At 41.0% G+C, this 22,229-nt stretch overlaps 1 protein-coding gene across 4 annotated transcripts in view; it reads right to left on the bottom strand.

The window, feature by feature from the left end:
• The window catches only part of LOC122817233 (collagen alpha-1(XIV) chain-like), a 950,064-nt gene extending 928,041 nt beyond the window's left edge, over positions 1-22,023 (bottom strand). For 2 of the 4 annotated variants that reach the window (XM_044090451.1, XM_044090453.1), the window contains exon 1: positions 21,856-22,022. The gene's annotated coding sequence lies outside the window, so the exon portion shown is untranslated. Of the gene's footprint in view, positions 1-21,855 lie in introns of all 4 variants that reach the window. The other 2 variants (XM_044090454.1, XM_044090452.1) reach the window with 2 other exon arrangements.
• Between the last annotated feature and the right edge of the window lie 206 nt (positions 22,024-22,229).

Raw genomic sequence — 22,229 nt, 5'->3', positions numbered from 1 at the left:
TGACTCAGTACTTAACACACCCTCCACCCTCCTGCTGTACTACTAGTTACTACTGACTCAGTACTTAACACACCCTCCACCCTCCTGCTGTACTACTAGTTACTACTGACTCAGTACTTAACACACCCTCCACCCTCCTGCTGTACTACTAGTTACTACTGACTCAGTACTTAACACACCCTCCAGCCTCCTGCTGTACTACTAGTTACTACTGACTCAGTACTTAACACACCCTCCACTCTCCTGCTGTACTACTAGTTACTACTGACTCAGTACTTAACACACCCTCCACTCTCCTGCTGTACTACTAGTTACTACTGACTCAGTACTTAACACACCCTCCACCCTCCTGCTGTACTACTAGTTACTACTGACTCAGTACTTAACACACCCTCCACCCTCCTGCTGTACTACTAGTTACTACTGACTCAGTACTTAACACACCCTCCACCCTCCTGCTGTACTACTAGTTACTACTGACTCAGCTCCCCTCATCTTTTAACCTTGCTTTCTTTGCTTTCCTAGACCTAATGTAACATTTTCTTTCTCTATATATCACTTCTTCTGCCTTCACTCTTTCTCTCTTATCCATCTCTGCTTACAGGTTTTGTTTGCCCACTATCGTGTGTCTTTAATTTACTCATGCATGCTTCTCTCTTTTTTATCTTCTAGGTAGAAACCTCAGCTGTTTCACTTGCCCTTCCAAGCAGCAAGTTCTGTACAACCCTGAATGCTTCAGCTCCATATCTTTTAATTTTGTGAAGTACGTGTAATATTCAACCTCTCCTTGCACTATTTTATTTTTACTTTTTTCTTTGACTTTGTAAGGCCACTAGCACACCTCCAAGTCAGACCTTTGCCCCTCTCTCTTCCTTCCTTCCTCCCACCCTACTCTGTTTTCTCTGCAGCCCTTACTATGTTTTCTGACACTTTTCCTTCTTCTACTTTTGTGTCTCTTCCCTACTTTCTTCACCCTTAGCCTGTTTTCTTTCTTCTGCCTAGCTCTTACTACACTTCCTAGATTTGCATAGCTTGGTTCTCCTGGTAACCCTTAGCGGCCTTTTCCTTTTCCCATGTATTTCCCTTTGTAGTTAGTCAGCTCTTTACTCACCTTCATTTTTCAATTTCTGCTCCCTAGTGACTGCATTCTTAGCCAACCATTTCTTCTCTATACATTGCTTTTCTTCTCTTTTGCTGCTTGCTGAACCTGGTCCAACCTGCTCCATTTGCCGTCGCTGCACTTGGACTCACTCCGCTCCCCTACCCCCATTCCCACACACCCCAGATCAATTACCTTTATAGCTAACCACGTTAATCCCACTGCTTTGCTTAGCCGACTTACTTTAACCTTAACGTATCTAAACCTTCCTTTCCTACCTTTATCTCCTCCTACCTTTTTAACTCTTTCTATTTCTCTACCCATCTATACTCCTTACCCCTTTACCTCACTTCCTTTTACTCTTACAGCCTCTCTTCTATCCATAACACCTGTTGTCTCTTCACTAATCACCAGCACGTCCATTACTTTTTTCTCATGCTGTCTTCATCTCTCCTTAATATCTACTCTTTTTCTATTTTTCACTAACCTTCCCTCATACCACACTCAAATAATCCACCAACCTTGTTTTCCAACATCATCTCACTTAATCGCCCATCTCCAAAATCACCACTGCTATTCTATATTAGCCTCACTCTTCTTCTGTACAGAATATACTCTGCCCAGAATTAAACAGTCCTCTAATATTTATCTGCTCTACAGGACAAAACAAAAATATATCTCTCCCTCCCTACATTTTCTTATTATTTCCTCTCTGGCTTTATCGCACTTTACTACTCTCTGGTGATATTCATCTTAATCCTGGTCCTCTAACTAACCTACCTGCTCCTTCAACTGCTCCACAAATCCCTCTGTACACTCCTAACCTAAATTCAAAGCATATCTCTTTCTACTCTGTCAACATCCACAGTAGCCTTCACAAGATAACAGAATTTCATTCATAGATAGCCCAATACTCCCCTAACATAGTTACTCTTTCTGAGACTTGGCTTAAACCACACAACTATGATACTGAACTTCTTCCCCAGGTTACAATATTCTACACTTTGATAGAACACATAAAAAGGGAGATGGAGTTGTTATTTTGTACTCAGATCTTCTTTCTCTTAACCCCCCCCCCTTTCTAATCCTCCTCCTTCCTTTTACCCTGCTGAAATTCTTATTGCCAACTTTAAATCTAACAGCCACAAAACCAGTGATGGCTCGTGATATTAGACTGCAGAACTGCAGCCCCCCCCCCCAGCTGTAAAATAAAATAAAAAAATCCATAACTCATGCATGCGTGATTAGTAACTTGAATCTGGACTGCTGTTTAACCAGTCTGGATTCACAAAAAAGGCAGCAGGTCACAAACCCCCCAGAAGTCTATGCAGTTACAAATGCATAGACTGGAAGGGGACTGGACTGCAAGGTCTGCAGGCTGTGCGTGCAGGCACTAGGAAACAGGAAGCATGCATAACGCACATTCCAGCACCAACATGGAGGAGCAGAAATGTTCTTTTACTATGGCAGCAGATCAAGTAAAGCCTGAAGCAGAAAACCGAAGTAGAGCAGATGATTCAGGTACCGAAACAGAGGTAGACAATTGTGTGTGTGGCAACCGAAGCAGAAGATACATGGAGCAGACGATGCAGGTAGTGTGTGTGTGTGTGTGTGTGTGTGTGTGTGTGTGTGTTCGCATACATGTTTTGCACTTCTGCATTATATTATGTATTCTGTTGGTGTCATAGGTTAAAGAAGAAAATCTGCTTACCATTTGGGAATTGTCAAATATCTGGTGCTATTTAGCATTCTGAACATCATTTATTATTTAAATAAAATGGAAAGCTATGTGAGGAAACTCATGGCTGCATGATTACTTGTATTTTCCTTTTGCTATGTTTCCGTTGTCTGTCTTCAGATTTTGATGTGCACACAGCTAAGACTCTGCTTAACTTGAGACATTGCAGAAAATACTGCAGAAGTGCTAATAGAAAGCAGCACTTCCACTTTTCTTCATTAAACCTAGAAGGGATGGTCTGCTAGTAAGCTTAGAGGATCAAGACTCTGAGCTTTTAATGAGGTTCGACTGTATTCCTGGGTTCGATTCCCGCCATCTTCTTTTTCATAGTAGATATTGCTGAGAAGCTCAATCAATGTATTTAAAAGGCATTACAAGCCTGTTCTTGAAGACAGACCCTAGGGCCTAGTAGACAAATAAGCAAACAAAACAGGCTGCAACCCTTATACCTAGTACGCATATAAGCAAACAAACAAAAAAAAGGTGCTGCCGCCTTGTTTGAGCATGGCCTTCTCCCTACAGCCTGTGCTGCAAAAGGCATTCATTCCCTAATCTTCATTGCATTACTGCCTGTCTCCCTAGCCTGAAGTAACTGCAGGAAGAATAACTGCAGTTGTAGCCATGCAACTATCACACTACATAGTGCTGTGTTGTCTTTCCTGGTCTATACAGCTTGTTCATATATCCTGTTGTTACCTTTGCCATGTGTTTACATACTTCATCATGTCCGGGAAACACCGTAAGGATTCTGGACACTGCAAAATGATATATATATGTACATTTGGCCAATAGGACACTGTTATTTTTTGTACAGTGTCACTATAATACCAGGATTGGGGAATATGACTTTCCTCGGTATTGTGAAAGCTCAGCATTACTATATTTAAGTAGCATGAGGTATGTGGGGAGGGGTGCAAGAGTTATGTCTTTCAGCATGTACAGTGGGTATTATGTTTTTTGATGTTGTTGTGTTCATTGATATACTGACATTTCAACACACACATACACTTTTATATATACACATAAATGTATAAAAATATATATGTCTGTCTTTATGTACACCTATTCGTTTATTAATTCATTCATTATTTTAGATCAGATGTGTGAATGGGGAATAATCTTATTGAATTTATTACGGTCACTGTTTTGTGCTTGCCAGTATTAATCACGATGTGGAGAAATAAGAGAAGTACCACAGATCTGCATTAATCATCAAAGCCAAAGTTGTTACAGGTTTCCAGTTTATGGATCCTACTGGTATTCTATCTTTCCAGTTTATGGATCCCATTGGTATTCTATCTCATTATTTTAGCTGGACAAAAATTAATGATAAAAGTGAAAAAAACTTGCATGCATGAGGTGTGTGGAGCAGAGTGATAAAGAGGGAGAAAAGAAGGGGACCTAATATGGAGCCTTGAGGTACACCAAGGGTGATGGGAAGAAGGGACGAGAGTGCTTGTCCAGCTAAAATAATAAGACAGAATACCAATGGGATCCATAAACTGGAAAACTATACCCGTAAACTAAACAGAATGCCAATCTGTCATGTGTGGTCCATAACCTGTGCAGTAATCCTTTAAGCAATTTATCTTGAGCTTGTTTCTTGTTTGCTGTTCATTTTTTACTTTGATCTTCCCCAATGAAATAAGTAGATAGTTGTTGTCAGGCAGTAGGTCTTTTTTGGAAAATAAACATTTTTACAAGTGGGGGTATCACAGAGATTGCTGCTTTCAGCATGTTACTTGCTACTTTTATAAAGCTGAATCTAAACTATAATTAGAACTGCAGTGCAAGAAGAAGTGGTTTGAGTTGAGTGCTGTTTGTTTTTTTATACTTGATTTTGACTGACATTCCAGTAATGTATTTAAAAGGTTATTTATGTTTTCATGCTTCACAACCTTTTTGTTTCCATCTAGATATTAAGTAGGCTGTCATGTAGCCAATGCATTGAAATATTTTTTCTTCTACACTTCATTTTGTCTTGATTGGACTCTTGTAATGATGGTTTGGAACCCAGGGCAGCGTATTTAATTAAAGTTCCAGTTGTTGTGGTTTTGAGCATAGCTATACCTCTTTCTAGTTGGTACCACCCCTTCCCATTGGCCCCACCCATTCAGCTGTCTTTGCAGCCCCCCTTTGATTTGAAGTCACCAGCTGCCACTGCACAAAACCATAACAATAGTTGTCATTTACATATCACCTGGTGATAATATACCCCTACTTGAACAGATTCTCAATTGGATGTCAGACCATATACCTAATGAGGCCATAACACTTGGCGATGTTAATATAAACTGGTCTACTCTCTGCTCTAACTCCCCTACCAACTGTATTAACCTTTTTGGCTACATGCAACTTATCTCATCACCCATCTTCCATCATAAACTTACCAATTCTAGTTCTATTATTGACTGGATTTTAGTCTCCAACCCTAAACTGTATCATAACCCTGAAACAATACCTGACTATCAGCGTCCACTGTCCTATTCATATTCTTCTATTCTCTCCCCACATTTCTAGACCCCATAAATTCAAAGAATGCCGAAAACTAACTACCTTTAACCCTGTGACTTTCAACAATGCTCTCTCATCTACAGATTGAGCCCCCCCCCCTCTTTATCTTACCTATTGATGAAGCTGTGTCACATTTTCACTCAATTTTCCTTAACATACTCAACTCTCTGGCTCCTCCTAGAACTTAAATCCCACAACTCCCCCTGGTTAAGCTGCTTTACTCAGTCTCTTATACTAAAAAGAGACTCTGCCTGGAAACTTTGATCCAAGACTAAATCTCCCTGTAACTTTCAAAGATATAGAGAACTTCATAAACTCACAAAAAAATATTAATAATGATAAAAAAAAATTCTACCTTGTACCTCAGTCTACACAATCTAGAAATCCTAAGATTACATTTTACAGACATCATGGCAAAATTTCAAGATAGTAGCCACCAAACATATTCTAGCACATAAATTTCTAATTAGTGATCATAAGAAAGAAAAATGTAAACAATAAAAAAAAAAACAAAAACATTGTTTTGTATTTATTTAAGTAAAAGTTCCATTCCCACTAAGGAAAACTGAATAACTGTTGAATTTTATTGAGATAAGTCTTATATTATATATGGTTCTTTTTTCTTTTTTTTTTTTTTTTTTTTTTTTTATAGGTATGTATATATGTATATGATATGTATGTACTGTTGTTCATGTGTATATTGTAAGTAGTTGGTAGTAGTGTATTGTATGTTTGAAAAAAAAAAAATAAATAAAATTTATTGAAAAAAGAAATCCTAAGATTACATAAGAAATACTCTACCCAGGCAATCCTTCAACACCTAATCCCTTTCCCAACAATACACCCTCTGAAACTACATCCATTTTCAATTCTTACTTCACTGGCACCATAAGCAAACTTTCACAGGCTTTCAACCCAACTAATCTCTTACCACCTACAGCTCCCCATCAGCAACACCCCCCTTTTCACTAATGCCAGTTCCTACATGCTACATTAAAAAACTTCTCCTCAAACTTAAAACCCGCTCCCCATCTGCTGACAATCTTCCATCTTTTTTCCTAAAAACTGCAGCTACATCTATGGCATACCCTGTCCCCATCCTTATAAACTGCTCTATCGCTGAATCTACTGTTCCTTTTCTTTGGAAATAGTTCTATACTATACCTATTCACAAAGGTGGAAATTCCACAGATCTTTCTAACTATTGACCTATTGCCATACTTTATCCCCTCTCATAAATGCTTGAACACTGTATTCATAAACAACTCATGGCCCACATTACTAATGGGAACCTGCTCACTCCTACCCAGCATGCCTTCCTCCCACACCACAGTACCAGTACTGCTCTCATTTCCTGTAGCAATACCACTTCCCTTGCTAGAGATAACAATAAACTTGTTTCTTGCCTCTTTATAGATCTGTCAAAAGCCTTTAATACCATCGCCCACCCTATACTCCTCTCGAAGCTGTCCCAGCGCAACCTTTAAACAGCAACAATCTCCTGGTTTAAGAGCTACTTTTCTAACTAGCAGTAGTCCATAAAATGGTTCTCTGCTATTTCTCCATTTCTCCCCATTAATACTGGCATCCCACAAGGCTCTATTCTTGGATCCCTTCTTTTTAATATATTTACTAATGAATTACATAAATCCTGCCCCAAGTCTTCCCTCATACAGTATGCTGATGACTCTATTATATCTACAGCTGACAGTCCAGCAGAACTACTTACCCTCACACAAACTTCATACATTCTTACTGAAACATGGCTTACTAACAACCAACTAATACTCAATCCTAAAAAGACAAAACTCTTACTTTTCTTCCCTAAACCTCTCTATCACCTCAAATCATCATTTAACATCTTTTCACTAAACAATACTAACATCATCCCTGTTAGCCAGACTAAGCTCCTTGGAGTAGTCATAGATGACCAACTGAAATATGACCTTCATATACATCACTCTATTAAGAAAACTCACCAAATGCTTGGCCTCCTATATAGAAATAAAAGATTCCTGACCCCTGAATCCAGAATCTCACTAGCCAATGCCTACCTTCTTCCCAACCTTTTCTACAGCTCACAAATATTTACAAATCTTCAGTCTTCTCTTATCACTAAACCTGAATCTACCTATAACAAAGTAGCTAGATTTGCTGCTAATCTGCCATCCAAATCTCACCACTGTCATCCCCTCAGGTCATTCAACTGGCTACAGTTCCCTAACCAAGTCAGAGTTACTCAAATGCTCGTCATCCACTCCATCATCAATAAACCTTCTTCCTGCCCTAGCATTTCATCACTAGTTTCTTTTTATATCCCTTCCCAACCTCTAAGGTGCTCTGTTCAATACTTGTTACAGATTTACAAACCTAAAAAATCTGATGGAGAGAACCTATATAACTACTCACCTGCTGTTCAGTGGAACAAGCTTCCTATGACCTTCAGAAGCACACCTCAATTCCACAAATTTAAGAGATCTCTCAAACAATATCTAAACCAAAACTGGATACGTGACTGTGACCACCCTACCTGAAGACAGTCCTTACTCTCACTTCTTTTCTTTTTTCTTCTCTCCTTCCTAGCCCCGACGTCTCCCATTACTCGTTGTTATGCTTTGTTTGTTTCTCCACCTGTCCTGCTTCTTCAGCCTAAGAGTCACGTTACTCACTTTCTACTGCTGCTCCTCTTTACATTTGATTTCTGATGCATGATATCCTAAACAACTGATCAACTTATTCAACTTCATTATCTACTATTCTTTGTCTGTTCCACTTTTATGTGTTTCTTGTCTCTTTTATCATTAAGTTACAGACTGTTAACCTTACTGTATTTTTACATTTATTGCAACATGTATGTATAATTTACAGCTGCACTGTGGAGCTTTTCTCCCCAGGCCTCCGCTGAAAAAGGGCTTTGTCCCAATTGGACTATCCCGGTCAACAAATGTAAAATAAATAAAATAAATAAATAGATTTGTATGATGAACAGCAATGATTCACTTATTTGCTCCTAACTGATTACTTCTACTGATGGGCCACATCATAGACATTTTGTCAAACAGTTTCAGGGCTCACTGCCTGACTGCAATGCTAATGAGGTAATTTATGGTAAAAGTCTCTGAATCACACATGTAAGGTAATGGACTGTTCATTAAGGCTTGCTGTGCTTGACTATATATATATGCGTAAATTACTGTAATGGAGTGAAGCTTGTGCCAGACTATATCTATCTATCTATCTATCTATATATATATATATATATATATATATATATATATATATATATATATATATTGTGTGTGTGTGTATGTGTGTGTGTAAATAAGGGTGATGGACTGTGCAATAAGGCTTGTGCCTGACTATACATATGCGTAAATGATTGGGATCGAGTGAGACTTGTGCCTGACTATACATAGGTGTAAATGAGTGTGAAGCACAATGCACATATAGGCAGACCATTACTCCTAAGGGGCTGCAGTTTATTAAGCAGCTTTACATACACTAGGGACACTATTGTGCAATCAGAGAAAGGGACATCAGTTGCAATGGATACATGCATTCCAGATGGCATGTCTTTCACCTTCCCAAGTACCTCCCTACCATGTTTTGTAGTAGTACCTGGTTATATGATGGTATTAAGCTCCACTGACCTGCCTGGCTGCCCATCAATGTACATCACATGATACCCACAAAGTGTGAACCTGCTACTGTTTTCCTCTGCACCATACTCTCCAAAGTGGCTGCAGATTCTGGTGGTGCAGCGTGTGGAACAGCTTCTATGTGGTACAGGAAGGAAACACAAAATGTTATGTTGTCCCATCTCACCTTCATTCTTGCTGGTTGTGTCCAGAGCCAATCCTCAGCTCCGACTCAGCCAATTTACTATAGCTCGAGAGCTTTTACTGGCTCAAGGCTAACCCCTATCCCAACATGCCTAGTGGTAGTTATCTAGATCTCGTTTGCCACTCACAGAGTCGACATTGTGACTACTGGCTCAAGCTAAGTACTTTGTGCTTTTTTTCACTTTATTGTTATCCTTCTCAAGGTTTTGTGGTTGTATTAACTCATTAGAGCATATACTATTCCCTGTTAATCTAACAACCCCTTCCTCTTCTTGTTGTGGGTGTGTTTTGGCCATTGTTTTCTCCTCAGGCCTTGTTTTCCCCTTCGAGCCCATTTAAATTAGAGGGTTTGTCTTCTTTTTCCCCACCCTTTCTGGAATAGCCATTTAAGTTAGAGGCTCTCCTATTGGGGGAGTCGCCGTTTAAGTTAGAGGCTCTCCCCCTTTTTCTTCTCCCCTTTAAAAAAATGTTTTTCCTTTATTGTTGTTTGGGCTAGCCATTACAGGCTTGTAGTAGTTAGTTGCTGTGTGCTGTTAGCTTATAGCTTTGTTATTTTCTAGTACTGTGGAAAATTTTTTTCTGTCAATTATCCACTATGTCCAAAGAGTTGAAACCCTCTGGGTTCAAAAAATGCAACTCGTGTTGCCAAAAAATGTCCCTTACGGATGGGCACACGAGTTCTGTATATTGTTTAGGGGCTCTTCACCTGCAGGACTCATGCTCGATCTATCATGCTTTCAATTCCAGAGTCCTGCAGGAGAGAAAAAATAAGCTAATTTTGCATGGCCTCCTGAAGAACCCTCAGGATTCTTCATCTCAGTGTCCTCAGCCAGCTAAAGTGTCTGAAAAACCCACTAAGCCATCGGTTTTGAGTTTGGAACAGACAAAACACACTGAAAAACCTTTGGCTCTGTCAGCTCCAAGCATTGGCTCTGACAAATCTAAGTCTCTGGCGGCTCCATCTATGTCCAAGGAGCCAGTCCAGACCCATAAGAAAACAAGGTCTCCTTGTTTGGAGCCAGTAAGCTCTGCTCCACAATCTCCGCTGCTGCAGCCTGGAGCAGGAAGTCACTGGTCCTCTTTGCACTCCTCTCAGTCCTCCAGGCTTTCAGAGCATGATGTGGAGAGAATGGTCAATAGGCCCCTCAAGTCACAGGTACTTTCTAAATTACTATTGAGCCCAGCCCATAAGGAATTGGCTCCTTTGGCCCATCCAGCTTCATCATCAGTTTCTCCTCTGGCTCTCTAGAGCTCGGAGCCGGAGTGCATGCAGGTCATGGTGGTGAAACCGTCCTCTCAGGTTACTTCTCCTTTATCAGTTCCGACACCCGCTTTGATCTCCTCGATGTCTCAGTCCATCGAGGGATCTGGGTGCCAAAGCTCTCTCACCGGCTCCAAGGGGGGAAGTGATATCGGACCCTTGTCCGATCCCGATCTCCCTCTCAGAGCTTTGGCGCCGGTGAGCTCGGCTCCCACATCAGCCTCGGAGCCATCTCTCTCAGTTTGCAGGAGATCTCTGTGCTGTTCGGAGCCAGGGGGCTCCTTCAACTCAGGACTATGGCACCTTCAAGGTGATGAGAACCATGCTGTCTCCTGAAACTGCTCCACCCTCAGCTGCATTGGCTCCTTCTCCCTCAGTCCCTGTGCCTGCCTTTGACCCTCCTCCTGCCTCCAAGCATAGGGAACCTGTGCCCCAGGATGTCCCATTAGGTGACCCCTACCTCTTTCAAGACCTCCCCCGAACATTCACAGGAGGTCCCTCAGAAGAAAAGATGTAAGAGGAAGCATCTAGACTCCCCTGAGTCTATCACCTCAGAACAGACTTGGATGAATCAGAAGGGTCCCCACGGTCCCTCTCTGAGGATGTCTCCTTTTCAGACATCTTGGAAATCCTTAGACAGAGGGGTGGCTGGAAGTCCCTAGCCCATTCTGAGGATGAGTCTGTCTACCTGGATGCATTTGGTTCCCGACCCTCCACCTCTTGGGTGTCTCTGCCTTTTGACCCACTTTTGTCTGTAGTGGGTTGAAAGGCATGGAGCGCTCCAGAGACCATAGAACCAGTTCCGAGAAGACCCAATAAATTTATTACTGCTCCTGAGGATATGTCCTTCCTTTACAAAGGGGTCCCTGTTGATGCCATGGTGGTGGCAGCAGCCAGTAAGAAGGAACTTGCGGAAACGTCATCTGTCCATCCGCCGAACAAGGAGTCTCGTACGATGGACAGGTATGGGAAGTGTACGTATTCTTCAGCGACCTTTACTCTCAGGTCACTGAATTACTTGTTATACTTCACATGACTTCAGAGGGATCTGAAGGAGCTAGGATATACCCTGCAAGATCTTACAGCTGAAGGAGTTGCAAACAGGGTGGCTTCCCAGCTTGTGACATTAACCTCAGTGGTTAACTCTTCCATGAGGCTCATTTCTTATACGGCAGATGGAGTGAGTAGGGCATTAGGTACCAGAGTAGCTTTGTGGAGACACTCCTGGATGCACCTTTGTCAGTTTGTGGAACCTTTCAAGTTTTCATTTACCAGTACCCCCTTCAATGGCTCGTCCTTGTTCGGGTCTCAGGTAAAAGAGACTCTCACCAGGTGTGAACAGGATGGCAAGACTCTCTCTCCCATGGGAGTCCATTTTTCCACTCCACCTAGACCCTATCCTAAAGGTCAAAAGAGTGGAAAGATGTGGTTCTAAAAATGCGAGGGAGCTTTGCCTGACACACGTGGAGATTTTTTCCCCCAGGGGCAGATGGGGGAAACAACAACAGAAGATGCCACCCATGAGGCAGAGGGGGTCTGCACCAGCAGGACAACAGAGATACATTCTCTGCTAGACCCTTCCAGCACTCTTGAAGGGAGGCCCAACTGTCCACCTTTGGAGGCAGTCAGGGGCAGACTATCACTGTATCCAGCAATCTGGCAAACTATCACAAGAGAAACATGGGTACTGTCGATAATATCCAGGGGTTACAAAATTCCTTTTTCTCAGTTACGCCTCTCAAAAGAAAAATGTTCTATCCCAGATGTTCCACCCAGTCTTTGGGATCATGCAATCCTAGAGATTCAAAGATTGCTAGAAAAAACAGCCATCCAAGAAGTCGCGCAGAACAAATTGGATCTGAAACTTACTTAAGGTTCTTTTTAGTTCCAAAAGAGACAGGGGACTGGAGACCCATTTTGGATCTCAGCAAGCTAAACCAATCAGTAAAAAAGATGAAGTTCTGGATGGTAACACTGCAGTCCATTCTTCCCTTCTTGGGTCAGGACAATTGGATGTGCTCCGTAGATCTCTAGGACATGTACTACCACATAAAATGGACAGGCAATCCAGTAGATTCCTACGCTTCTGGCTGGGAGCCAGTCATTATCAGTTTAGATCCCTGCCCTTTGGTCTCACTACAGCCCCCAGGGTGTTCACCAAGTGTATGGCAGTGGTCACAGCTCACCTGAGGCATCTAGGATTCCAGGTGTTTCCATATCTAGACTGGCTCCTCACTGCTACCACCGAGTATTAACTGATCAAAGCACGTGACTACACAATCCAAACTTGTTCCCAGTTAGGCATCACCATAAACTACAAAAAGTCTGCCTTGTTGCCTTGTTAGTCTATTACCTTTATAGGGGCAGACTAAGATACAAGACGCATGATAGCAAAACTGCCTCAAGACAGGGTGTTAACCATTAAATTTTTGTTTCTCATAAAAAATACGTGAGTTCAGGCAAGAGAAGTTTTACAAGTCTTGGGCTCAAAGGCTGCTGCAATTACACTAGTTTCTTTGGCACGCTTCCACATGTGGATTCTGCAGTGGCTTATTTTCACTCAGTGGTCTTTCCAGGATTTACCAATGTCACACATGATCTTGATCATGGAAACTTGCAAAAAGGACTTAGTATGGTGGCTTGTCTCCCCCCAGGTGACTCTGGGAAGACCCTTTCAAGACCCCCATCCTGTAGCCACAGTGACCATGGATGCCTCCCAGATAGGGTGGAGGGCATTATCTGGGACAGACTGTCCAAGGAATGTGGCAACCTCACAAGTACCATTTGCACATCAATGTTCTAGAGATGAGAGCAGTGCTTCTGGCGTTGCAAGCACTTCAAGATTCTCTACCTACCAGGACCATTGCAATTCAGATAGACAATATGTCACTGGTATGGTACATCAACAAGCAGGGCGGAACCAGATCTTACCCCTTGTGTCAAGAGGTGCTTCAAGTATGGCAATGAGTGATGTCTTCTCAATGTTTTCTGATTGCGACGCACATTCCAGGAAAATCCAATGTGATAGCGGACATGCTCAGCAGGGCTATCCTCATGCCTCACGAGTGGTCCCTGAAGCAAGAAGTTGCGGACTTAATTTTTTGCAAATGGGACCAGCCATGCTGTGATCTTTTTGCCACTCCCCTCAACAACAAATGCAGCAGCTACTTCGCCCTAGTCCCCCCTCTGGGACAGTCACCCAGGGATGCACATGTTTATGATTGGCCTCATGCCTTTCCACCTTTCCCTCTAATTCCAAAGGTACTTCAGAAAGCAAAGTTGTTGGGTTGCAAACTCAGCCTCATTGCTCCTTACTGGCCTCATCAGATATGGTTCCCGTTTCTGTACCATCACCTTCAAGTGGAGCCTTAAATACTGGACCCAGTTCTGGACCTCCTGATGCATTAGTCGGGTGGGCTTCATCCTTCCCTACAAACTCTCAAGCTGACTGCTTGGTTCCCCCATTTCCAATCTTAGCCAGGCTCCCAAACATTTACCCAGCTGTACAACACATCCTAGTTTCCTCCCACAAGCCCACTAACAGGAGGATTTAGATTAGCAAATGGAAGAGGTTCTCTTATTGGGTGAAGAGTAATGACATTGATCCCTTCACTGCTCCTGTTCACAAGATTCAAAACCTTTGAAAGAGGGGCAGCTGCTGCTACTGTTAGGGTCCAACTAGCTGCCATCTCCAATTTTCACGTAGGAGACTTGGGCTCTAACATCATGTCCCATAAGTTGTGCAGAGTATTCTTACGAGGTACAACTCTTTCATGGCCCCCGGTAAGAGAACCCTCCCCTGGGACCTAAACTTGGTTTTAACTTCTATGGTTCTTCCACCCTTTGAACCAGTAGCATCTTGTACCCAAAAATTTCTATCGTGGAAAACCCTTTTCTTGGTTGCTATCACCTCAGCTAGACGGGTTTCTGAATTACATGCTTTGTCTATTCACCCGCCATATCTTTTTTTTTCACAAAGCTAGAGTCTCTCTTAGCACCAATCCTTCCTTCTTGCCAAAGGTATGTTCAGAGTACAATATAAATCAGTCCATTGAGCTTTCTGTATTCTTCCCCAATTACGGCAACAAGGCAGAGTATAGACTCCACCAACTGGATGTCCACAGACAATTACGTTTTTATTTACATAGGCCCAAAGACCTTAGAAAATCAGACCAATTGTTTGTATCCTTTGCTGACAATAAACAAGGTTCTCCAGTTTCAAAAGTGACCTTATCAAAATGGCTGTCAGACACAATCAGTTATTCATATGATTTGCATAAAAAGATGCTCCCAGGAAGGCCCACAGGACATTCAACCAGGCCTTAACCACTTTTGTTGCCTTCCAAGCTAAATTGCCTTTAGATTCAATCTGTCCAGCAGCAACATGGGCAAATCCTCATACCTTTATCTCTCATTACAAAGTGGGTGTGCTCTCCCGGAATAGGGCATCCTTTGGTTCCACGGTCCTGAAGAGTTTGTTCAAGTGAGCCACCCAAGAACCAGGCACTGGGAACATGGTCCCAACCAGCAAGAATGAAGGCGTGATGGAACAACATAACATAAAGAAGTTATGTACCTACCATAACATTCCATGTTTGTTGTCCTTCATCTCGCCTTCCTTCTTGTGCCCCCCTTCCCTCTTCCTGTAGAAGTGTTCCTTTATTGGTTACACTGGCTGAGTTTCCTGCTGACATACCAGGTTAGTTAACCATGCCTTGTTTTTCCTCTTTCCTTCTTATCTTAAATGCTTAAGAGCATAGTAAAATGTGTTTTTTACAATGAATGTCTATTGTGGGCTATTACAAATGAGTTCTGGGTAGCTACCACTAGCCATGTTGGGATAGGGGTTAGCCTCGAGCCAGTAAAAGCTCTCGAGCTATAGTAAATCGGCCGAGTCAGAGCTGAGGATCAGCTCCGGACCCAACCAGCAAGAAGGAAAGCGAGATGAAGGACAACAAACATGCTAACTTTATGGTAAGTACATAACTTCTTTTTTTTTCTCTTCCTCTGGTAGTGCCTTACAGAGTGGTGAGTGATGCTACAGGCATCACCACTCCGGTGGGCAGTACCAGCTTTGGTACAGTAACCTGAAGAGGTACCAGTGTGAACTTCTTAGCCAGTGAGAAGAGGAGATTAGTGAAAGTGCACCAGAGTTTTACAGTAAGTTGTAATGGCAGTTGATTACTTGAGATTAGAGAAATGGGTAGAATTTAAACATAATACCCTGCTAATACCCTGCTAGAGAACAGATGTTGTCCAGTGGGGTATTAATAATGTATGAGGAGAGGCCTGTATCATGTCCATAGCTTCACAGCAGAATATTAAGCTGTTGTGGGGAACAGGCTGACAAGAGAAAAAAAAGGCCACCATATTTTTATACGCATTAAATACTGCAATTTAGCAAGTGTGGAAATAAGGAAATAAAAAGAAAAATAAAACAAAAGTAATGTGTGTGCGTGTGTGTGTGTGTGCGCGTGTGTATATATATATATATATGTGTGTGTGTGTGTGTGTGTGTGTGTGTGTGTGTGTGAGTGTGTGCGCGTGCATGTGTAAGACAGACAGACAAAGACATAAACAGAGAGAGAGGCAGACAGACAGAATGAGAGGGAGGACAGGAGAGAGAGAGAGAAACTTTCTCTTAGTCTAAATGACCACTTACACTGAGAGCAGGTGTTTTGGAATCTGGTCCCTGTAATAAGCCTGTTTATAGAGAGGCCTTACACTGAAGTAAGTCACCTGAGAGTTGGCCTCATCGAACCAGGGCAGATGTACACAACACCAACTGTTTTGTACCCTGGCCATTTGTGTGTGCATACAACTTAACATCTTCCTTCATCAGTTCTGGACAAACTCAACAATAATGGAGTACAAAGACTCAACATCAAAGAAAATGTTTAAATATTATCCTAATTCACTTAAAAAGCTGACAATCAGGGATGCTCTGCTAAATCAGAACAAACTACCTATCTATATTAAACAAAGCTCCTCATTAGCACTCTTCAAGAAAAATCTTGATGATTGGATGGGAAATAGGAAATTCACCCTGGGGATCACCTCTGGGGCTCTGCTTGACAGGAGCACAAGAAAATTTTCTTGGGTGACAAAAGCCAAGGTACCGTTTGGCTAGGCTTATATAGGCCCTAGGGCCAATAGCCTAGTACCTACCTATGAACCTATGAACAACAAAAGAGGTTTTGCTTCAACATTCTTTTTATAACAGCAGGAGGCATGTGAAACTATAATGTCTGGATTTATTGACTTCAAGAGATTTACCAGAAATTCATACACTTTTCATTCAACAGAACAAGAATATGAGGCAAAATCAGGGATGCTCTGCTAAGTCAGAAACAGCTGAGAGGTAAATATGTGTGGGTGGGGGAGTTAAAATCTCTTGCACTGTGTGTATTTTTTTCATTCATTTGATCTCAATGAGACATATGATGAATACACTAATTGTTGGGCTGAAGGAGGGGCATGGTGGTGCAGAAGATAGTATTATTGCCTCACAGCAAGATGTTCTCTAGTTTGATTCTCAGTTAGGGTGCTGTGAAGAATCTGCATGTCCTCCCTGTGTTCGCAAGGATTTTCTCTAAGTATTCCCGTTTCCTCCCGCATTCTGAAGGCATACAGTAGGTGAAATGGACACACTAAATTGGTAATGGTGTATGGGGGGGGTGGAAGACCATCCATGGTACAGCTAGTCATCCGGAGATGTGAATATTGTCTGCAGATGACTTTCACCGTTGATGTGACACCATGACCCCACATGCAAAAATGGGAAAAAGGTTTGTGTGTGTGTGTGTGTGTGTGTGTGTGTGTGTGTGTGTGTGTGTGTGTGTGTGTGAGAGAGAGAGAGAGATACCTCTCAACCTCATAACATAAGAAATCTGGACAAAGCCACAAATAATGGTGGAACAAATACCCAAAAATAAGAACATGTGTGTGTGTGTGTGTGTGTGTGTGTGTGTGTGTGTGTGTGTGTGTGTGTGTGTGTGTGTGTGTGTGTGTGTGTGTGTGTGTGTGAGAGAGATACCTCTCAACCTCATAACATAAGAAATCTGGACAAAGCCACAAATAATGGTGGAACAAATACCCAAAAATAAGGACATATTTTAAATATTGCTCTTATTAGCTTAAAAAAAGTTCCTAGAATAAAAGGTCTTGTGTTACCATGCTTTTTCTGAAGGCTACAAAGTCTGAAAATCAAATGTCTGTTATTATTTAGTGACTTTAGACTCCAAGTGATTTGCCAGAAAACCACAAATTTTGTAAGGATAAGACCAAATATATGAGGCAAAAATCTGGACAGTAGAGAGGTACATTATTAAAACGTTACATGATGTATATCTATGAATGTAAACTATGTCCTCCAACAACTACATTGTTTCTCCACCTAACATTTCAAAGTTGCTGTAATCTATTTTACTCAAAACCAGATAAAAAATGAATGAACACCAGTGGAAGCAATAAATCCAAACACAGGACCGTAACTGAGTTAATAGTTAAGCGCTTTCACTCACTTTAATCAACATGAGCTTCTTCAGAACAAACAGTTTTCCATTTCAAAATGCATTTATAAACTGTTGTCAATTAAATCACATGACATTCTTAAAGAAATCTAAACACATAAAAAAAAAAAAATTTAAAATAACCAATTTAAATACAATAATCTAATATGATGTATTATAATACATACAGTATTAAGTAATAAAATAAGACACATTATTGTACACTAAAATAATAGTTAGTATTTTTTTTTTATGTGTTTAGATTTCTTTTAGAATGTCATGTGATTTAATTGACAACAGTTTATAAATGCATTTTGAAATGGAAAACTGTTTGTTCTGAAGAAGCTCATGTTGATTAAAGTGAGTGAAAGCGCTTAACTATTAACTCAGTTACGGTCCTATGTTTGGATTTATTGCTTCCACTGGTGTTCATTCATTTTTTATCTGGTTTTGAGTTTGTTTTATTTCTATTTTGTCTTTGTAATCTATTTTACATCAAAAATATAAAAAATAACGATAATTTGCATTTTTTTCATTACTGCTCTTTAGCCACATATTACAACCATGACTTAGTACTATAATACATATTCCTCGGTCATTTTTACATTTGAGTATTGTATTTATTACTGCTATTTTAGCCACTTATCACAACCATGGATTGCTGCAGTTAGACATATTCACTAGTCATATGAGCAAAATTACATCTCCCCTCCCAGCTTCAGTTTACCAGGCTACAGTACTGACCCACATGGACATTTTTTGAGACTCACCCCAAAAGCACTATCTGCTTAAATATCTTTCTTGTAGTCACACAGTAGGAGCAGGGCGGCCACGGTGGTGCAGCGGTTAGCATTGCCGCCTCACAGCAAGAGGTTCTCCAGTTCAATCATCAGCTGGGGTGCTTTCTTTGCAGAGTCTGCATGTCCTCCCTGTGGTTGCGTGGGTTTCCTCCAGGTGCTCCGGTTTCCTCCCACATCCCAAAGACATGCTGTAGATGGATTGGACACACTAAATTGGCCCTAGGTGTGAGTGTGTGCATGTGTGTCCCTTCTGTGGAAGGTTGGGCTGGCAACTCGACACTGTAAAACTCCACTGCCAGTCATGAGTGACAGTAATCCGCTGTGGCGACCCCTAACCGGGGAAAGCCGGAAGAAGAAGTCACACAGTAGGAGCAGACGATTCAAATCCTGGACTACAGAAACCAATTTGTTACAAACTGCAATGCATTAGCGTTCTCTACTTACGCCAGACATTATCAATCCAGCTAACTCATTATTTAATTAAGCAACTAACCACATACATTCAAGGGGCATCATAGCACATAAATATGGTTTTGGTTTAAGTTAATAACAAGGGTAACTAATGTGGCATTCTGTAGCCACATATGTTTTATTTTAATTTAAAACCATAAAACTGTATTCGGTATAAGTCTGTCTTTTTAGATTATCTTGGATCTTTGCCATACTTAGTAGATTTCTCTGTTTCACATACTTTCCATAGTTTCATAGGTTCATAGATATTTACTAGGCTATTGGTCTGTGAGGACGTTAAGTAGTCCTACCTTGCATTCCCTTGGTAGTTTTTAGCCCTTATGTTTTGAGAACAAATAACCCAGAGACAGGCGGAACAAGGGTATGTTTTAACATTTACATGCCCAAGCAGAGGCAAGCAGAACTAAATGCAGGGTTTCAGGATATAGCTTGTTAGTAGTTTTTGCATTCTCTGCTACACTGTTAGTTAAGCGTGTGCCATATTTTATTTTTATATATAGCAGTTAAAAGGCATGTATGCACTGTTCATAAAAATAATTTAAATATCAGCCCAAAACAATCCACTACATTGTACATATAAATCTAGCATTGTGAAATATCTGTGTTTTTACAAGAAAAAGAACTTACCTGAGACTAAGGGTTACTGACACACAAATATATAATTACTGTCACTCAGAAAGGTTAACATCTGCATATTTTTGCTGATATTATTGCCCATCTCTTCTCAGTATTTAATGCCAAACAAAATGACAAAAAATGCTTGTAAACTTCAGACTACACTCCAGCAGCAATGCCTTTCCCTGCTTCCCTTCTACAATCTCATGAATCATCCCCTTCACTAAGGTTGACGCAGAATGGCCCAGCTCTGTTTCAAGTATGTAAAGTGAAGTCAGGTAATCATCTCTAGAAAATGGCGAAGGCTGAATCCTGAGCCTGATATCACATGTTGGCTGCAGTCTGGTACCACGTTCATGTGTCCCTCATATACAGTGGCACACTGTGGTATAGGTACATATGCAGTCATGTACCACACAACTGTTGCCACTGTAATCACATTGAGGTGTGTCACTTGCGATGCCTCACTGTGTCACTAAGCCTTACTTTGGTAGATATTTTGTGGCAAACAGGCCTCCCATCCTTTCATCCTCTTTCTTCAGTGGACAATAGTATCCCCAATTAGCCCAGATGAGTGCAGAATTTAAAGAACATTGTGTCCTAAATGCTGCAGACAGACTCAGACCTGCAAGAGTATTCTGTGTTTAAACAGTGAGATTCAAACAAACAGATTCTGCATGGTAAGAAGACTGCATTTATTACCGTGGTCCATCTGTTAATGTTAAAGCTAGTGGATTGAGGAATACAAATTAGAAAGCCTGGCTTCTAGATATAGCTAGTAGCAGGTTTTTCTCTAAACCAGTCTGATTGCCAGTGGATCTATAGAACCAGATGTTGCCAGAACATTTCTTCCGTTATTTTTGCATATTTTACAGTTCATTCTTAACAACTTGGTGACTAAGTTATCATGCCTTCTATATGGCATTTTATGATCTATCTCGTCATTCACTCCGCAGTGTAATCTAAAACGTGGCTAAACGTATCACTAAATCAGTTCAAACATCTTGGCCTTAAATTACTTGTCACTTGACGATATAAACTATAACTATGACACTGTTACCTGTGGCCAAGAAAGTGACTGTGATGTCACAAGCAGAGTATGATGATATCTGGTGATGAAACCCAGAAAATAGGACTTGCTGAAATAATTAAAGAAAAAAATCTTTCTTTATGCAGATGACTTCTTCATTGAAAACGATAGTATCTGATACACAATGGCAACAACCAAGATTAGTTTCAAGTTAGCCAAGATAATACATTATTATAAAATACGAATACAGCAATTAAAAAAAACATACTTGGATAAGTTTGGACTTGAAAATAGACCTGTCAGATTATTATGAATTATTGTACAGGTGATAAACACAGCATATTACTTAAGACAAATGAACATTAAGTCTAAATCTCACCTCCTCTTTCTGTGTATAGAATTAACAAAAATAAAAGATATATGCATCATTTTTTTACCAAATTTCCTTCCCCGGACAAAATAAATGTTTTTGTTGGGTTTTAATTCTACAGAACAAGAAAAAGAAAACATTACTGTCTCGTTTCATGCACCCCCCCCCCCCCCAATAATGTGGGCTTAGGCAGACTGAGGAGAAGCTAATTAACGCAAAGAAGCAGGGAAGACAAAACACAATGCTGGGTAATTTATTACACTAAACATTAACTTGAAGAAACCATTTTTTCTTCTTCATCTTTTGTTTTATAAAATATATCTGTCATTATAACTACTGCTGCTTGCTGCCGTCCCTGCTCTCTGACCACTTTGGCATGTTTTTCTTTTTGTCTGACTTTATCATGCTCATTTCTCTGTTTGCATGCAGGTATTATTCCTTTTTACTTCTCTATGATCCTATAACACCTTCTACTTTTATAGCCCAATCTGGCCTTCCCAACACACGTCTATAAAACAAAACACAAAAAAGAGGAGCCAGACTGAGAAACAGCCAGTGAAATTTTGAAAAAGATGCATGCGAAAACAAGAGCTACCTCACTTACATGAGAGCTGCCGGTTTACCTTTTCACCTGAAGTGTACCTCTTCTACAGGTGAATGACTGCCTTCCCTTGGTTTGAAGCCTACATCCCGGCCCTCTCTGACTGAGACTATTCAAATAAGCTGCAGACACTGGTGATGAGTGTTATGGTTGTAAGTACTCCGATGTGATGATATTTGATCTCTCAACTCCCTCCCCTCACCCACAGTCTGCTGGGAGATGACAGATAAAGGAAACTGATCGACAGCTGGAAAAAGAAGCCTGAAACATGTAAACTATTGTAAACACAAGGAGAGGCAAAAGGGATTGCCTAACATCCTCCCTGGTTGAGCTATGCAGTGTATTGTTGTTAATCAGCTACAGGAATCATTTGAGTA

This window comes from Protopterus annectens, chromosome 12.part0 (assembly GCF_019279795.1).
Source record: "Protopterus annectens isolate FY-2018-M chromosome 12.part0, PAN1.0, whole genome shotgun sequence".
In the NCBI taxonomy this organism is placed as follows: domain Eukaryota; kingdom Metazoa; phylum Chordata; order Ceratodontiformes; family Protopteridae; genus Protopterus; species Protopterus annectens.
The sequence above is the reverse complement of the archived record's forward strand: the minus strand, read 5'-3'. Positions and strand labels throughout refer to the sequence as shown.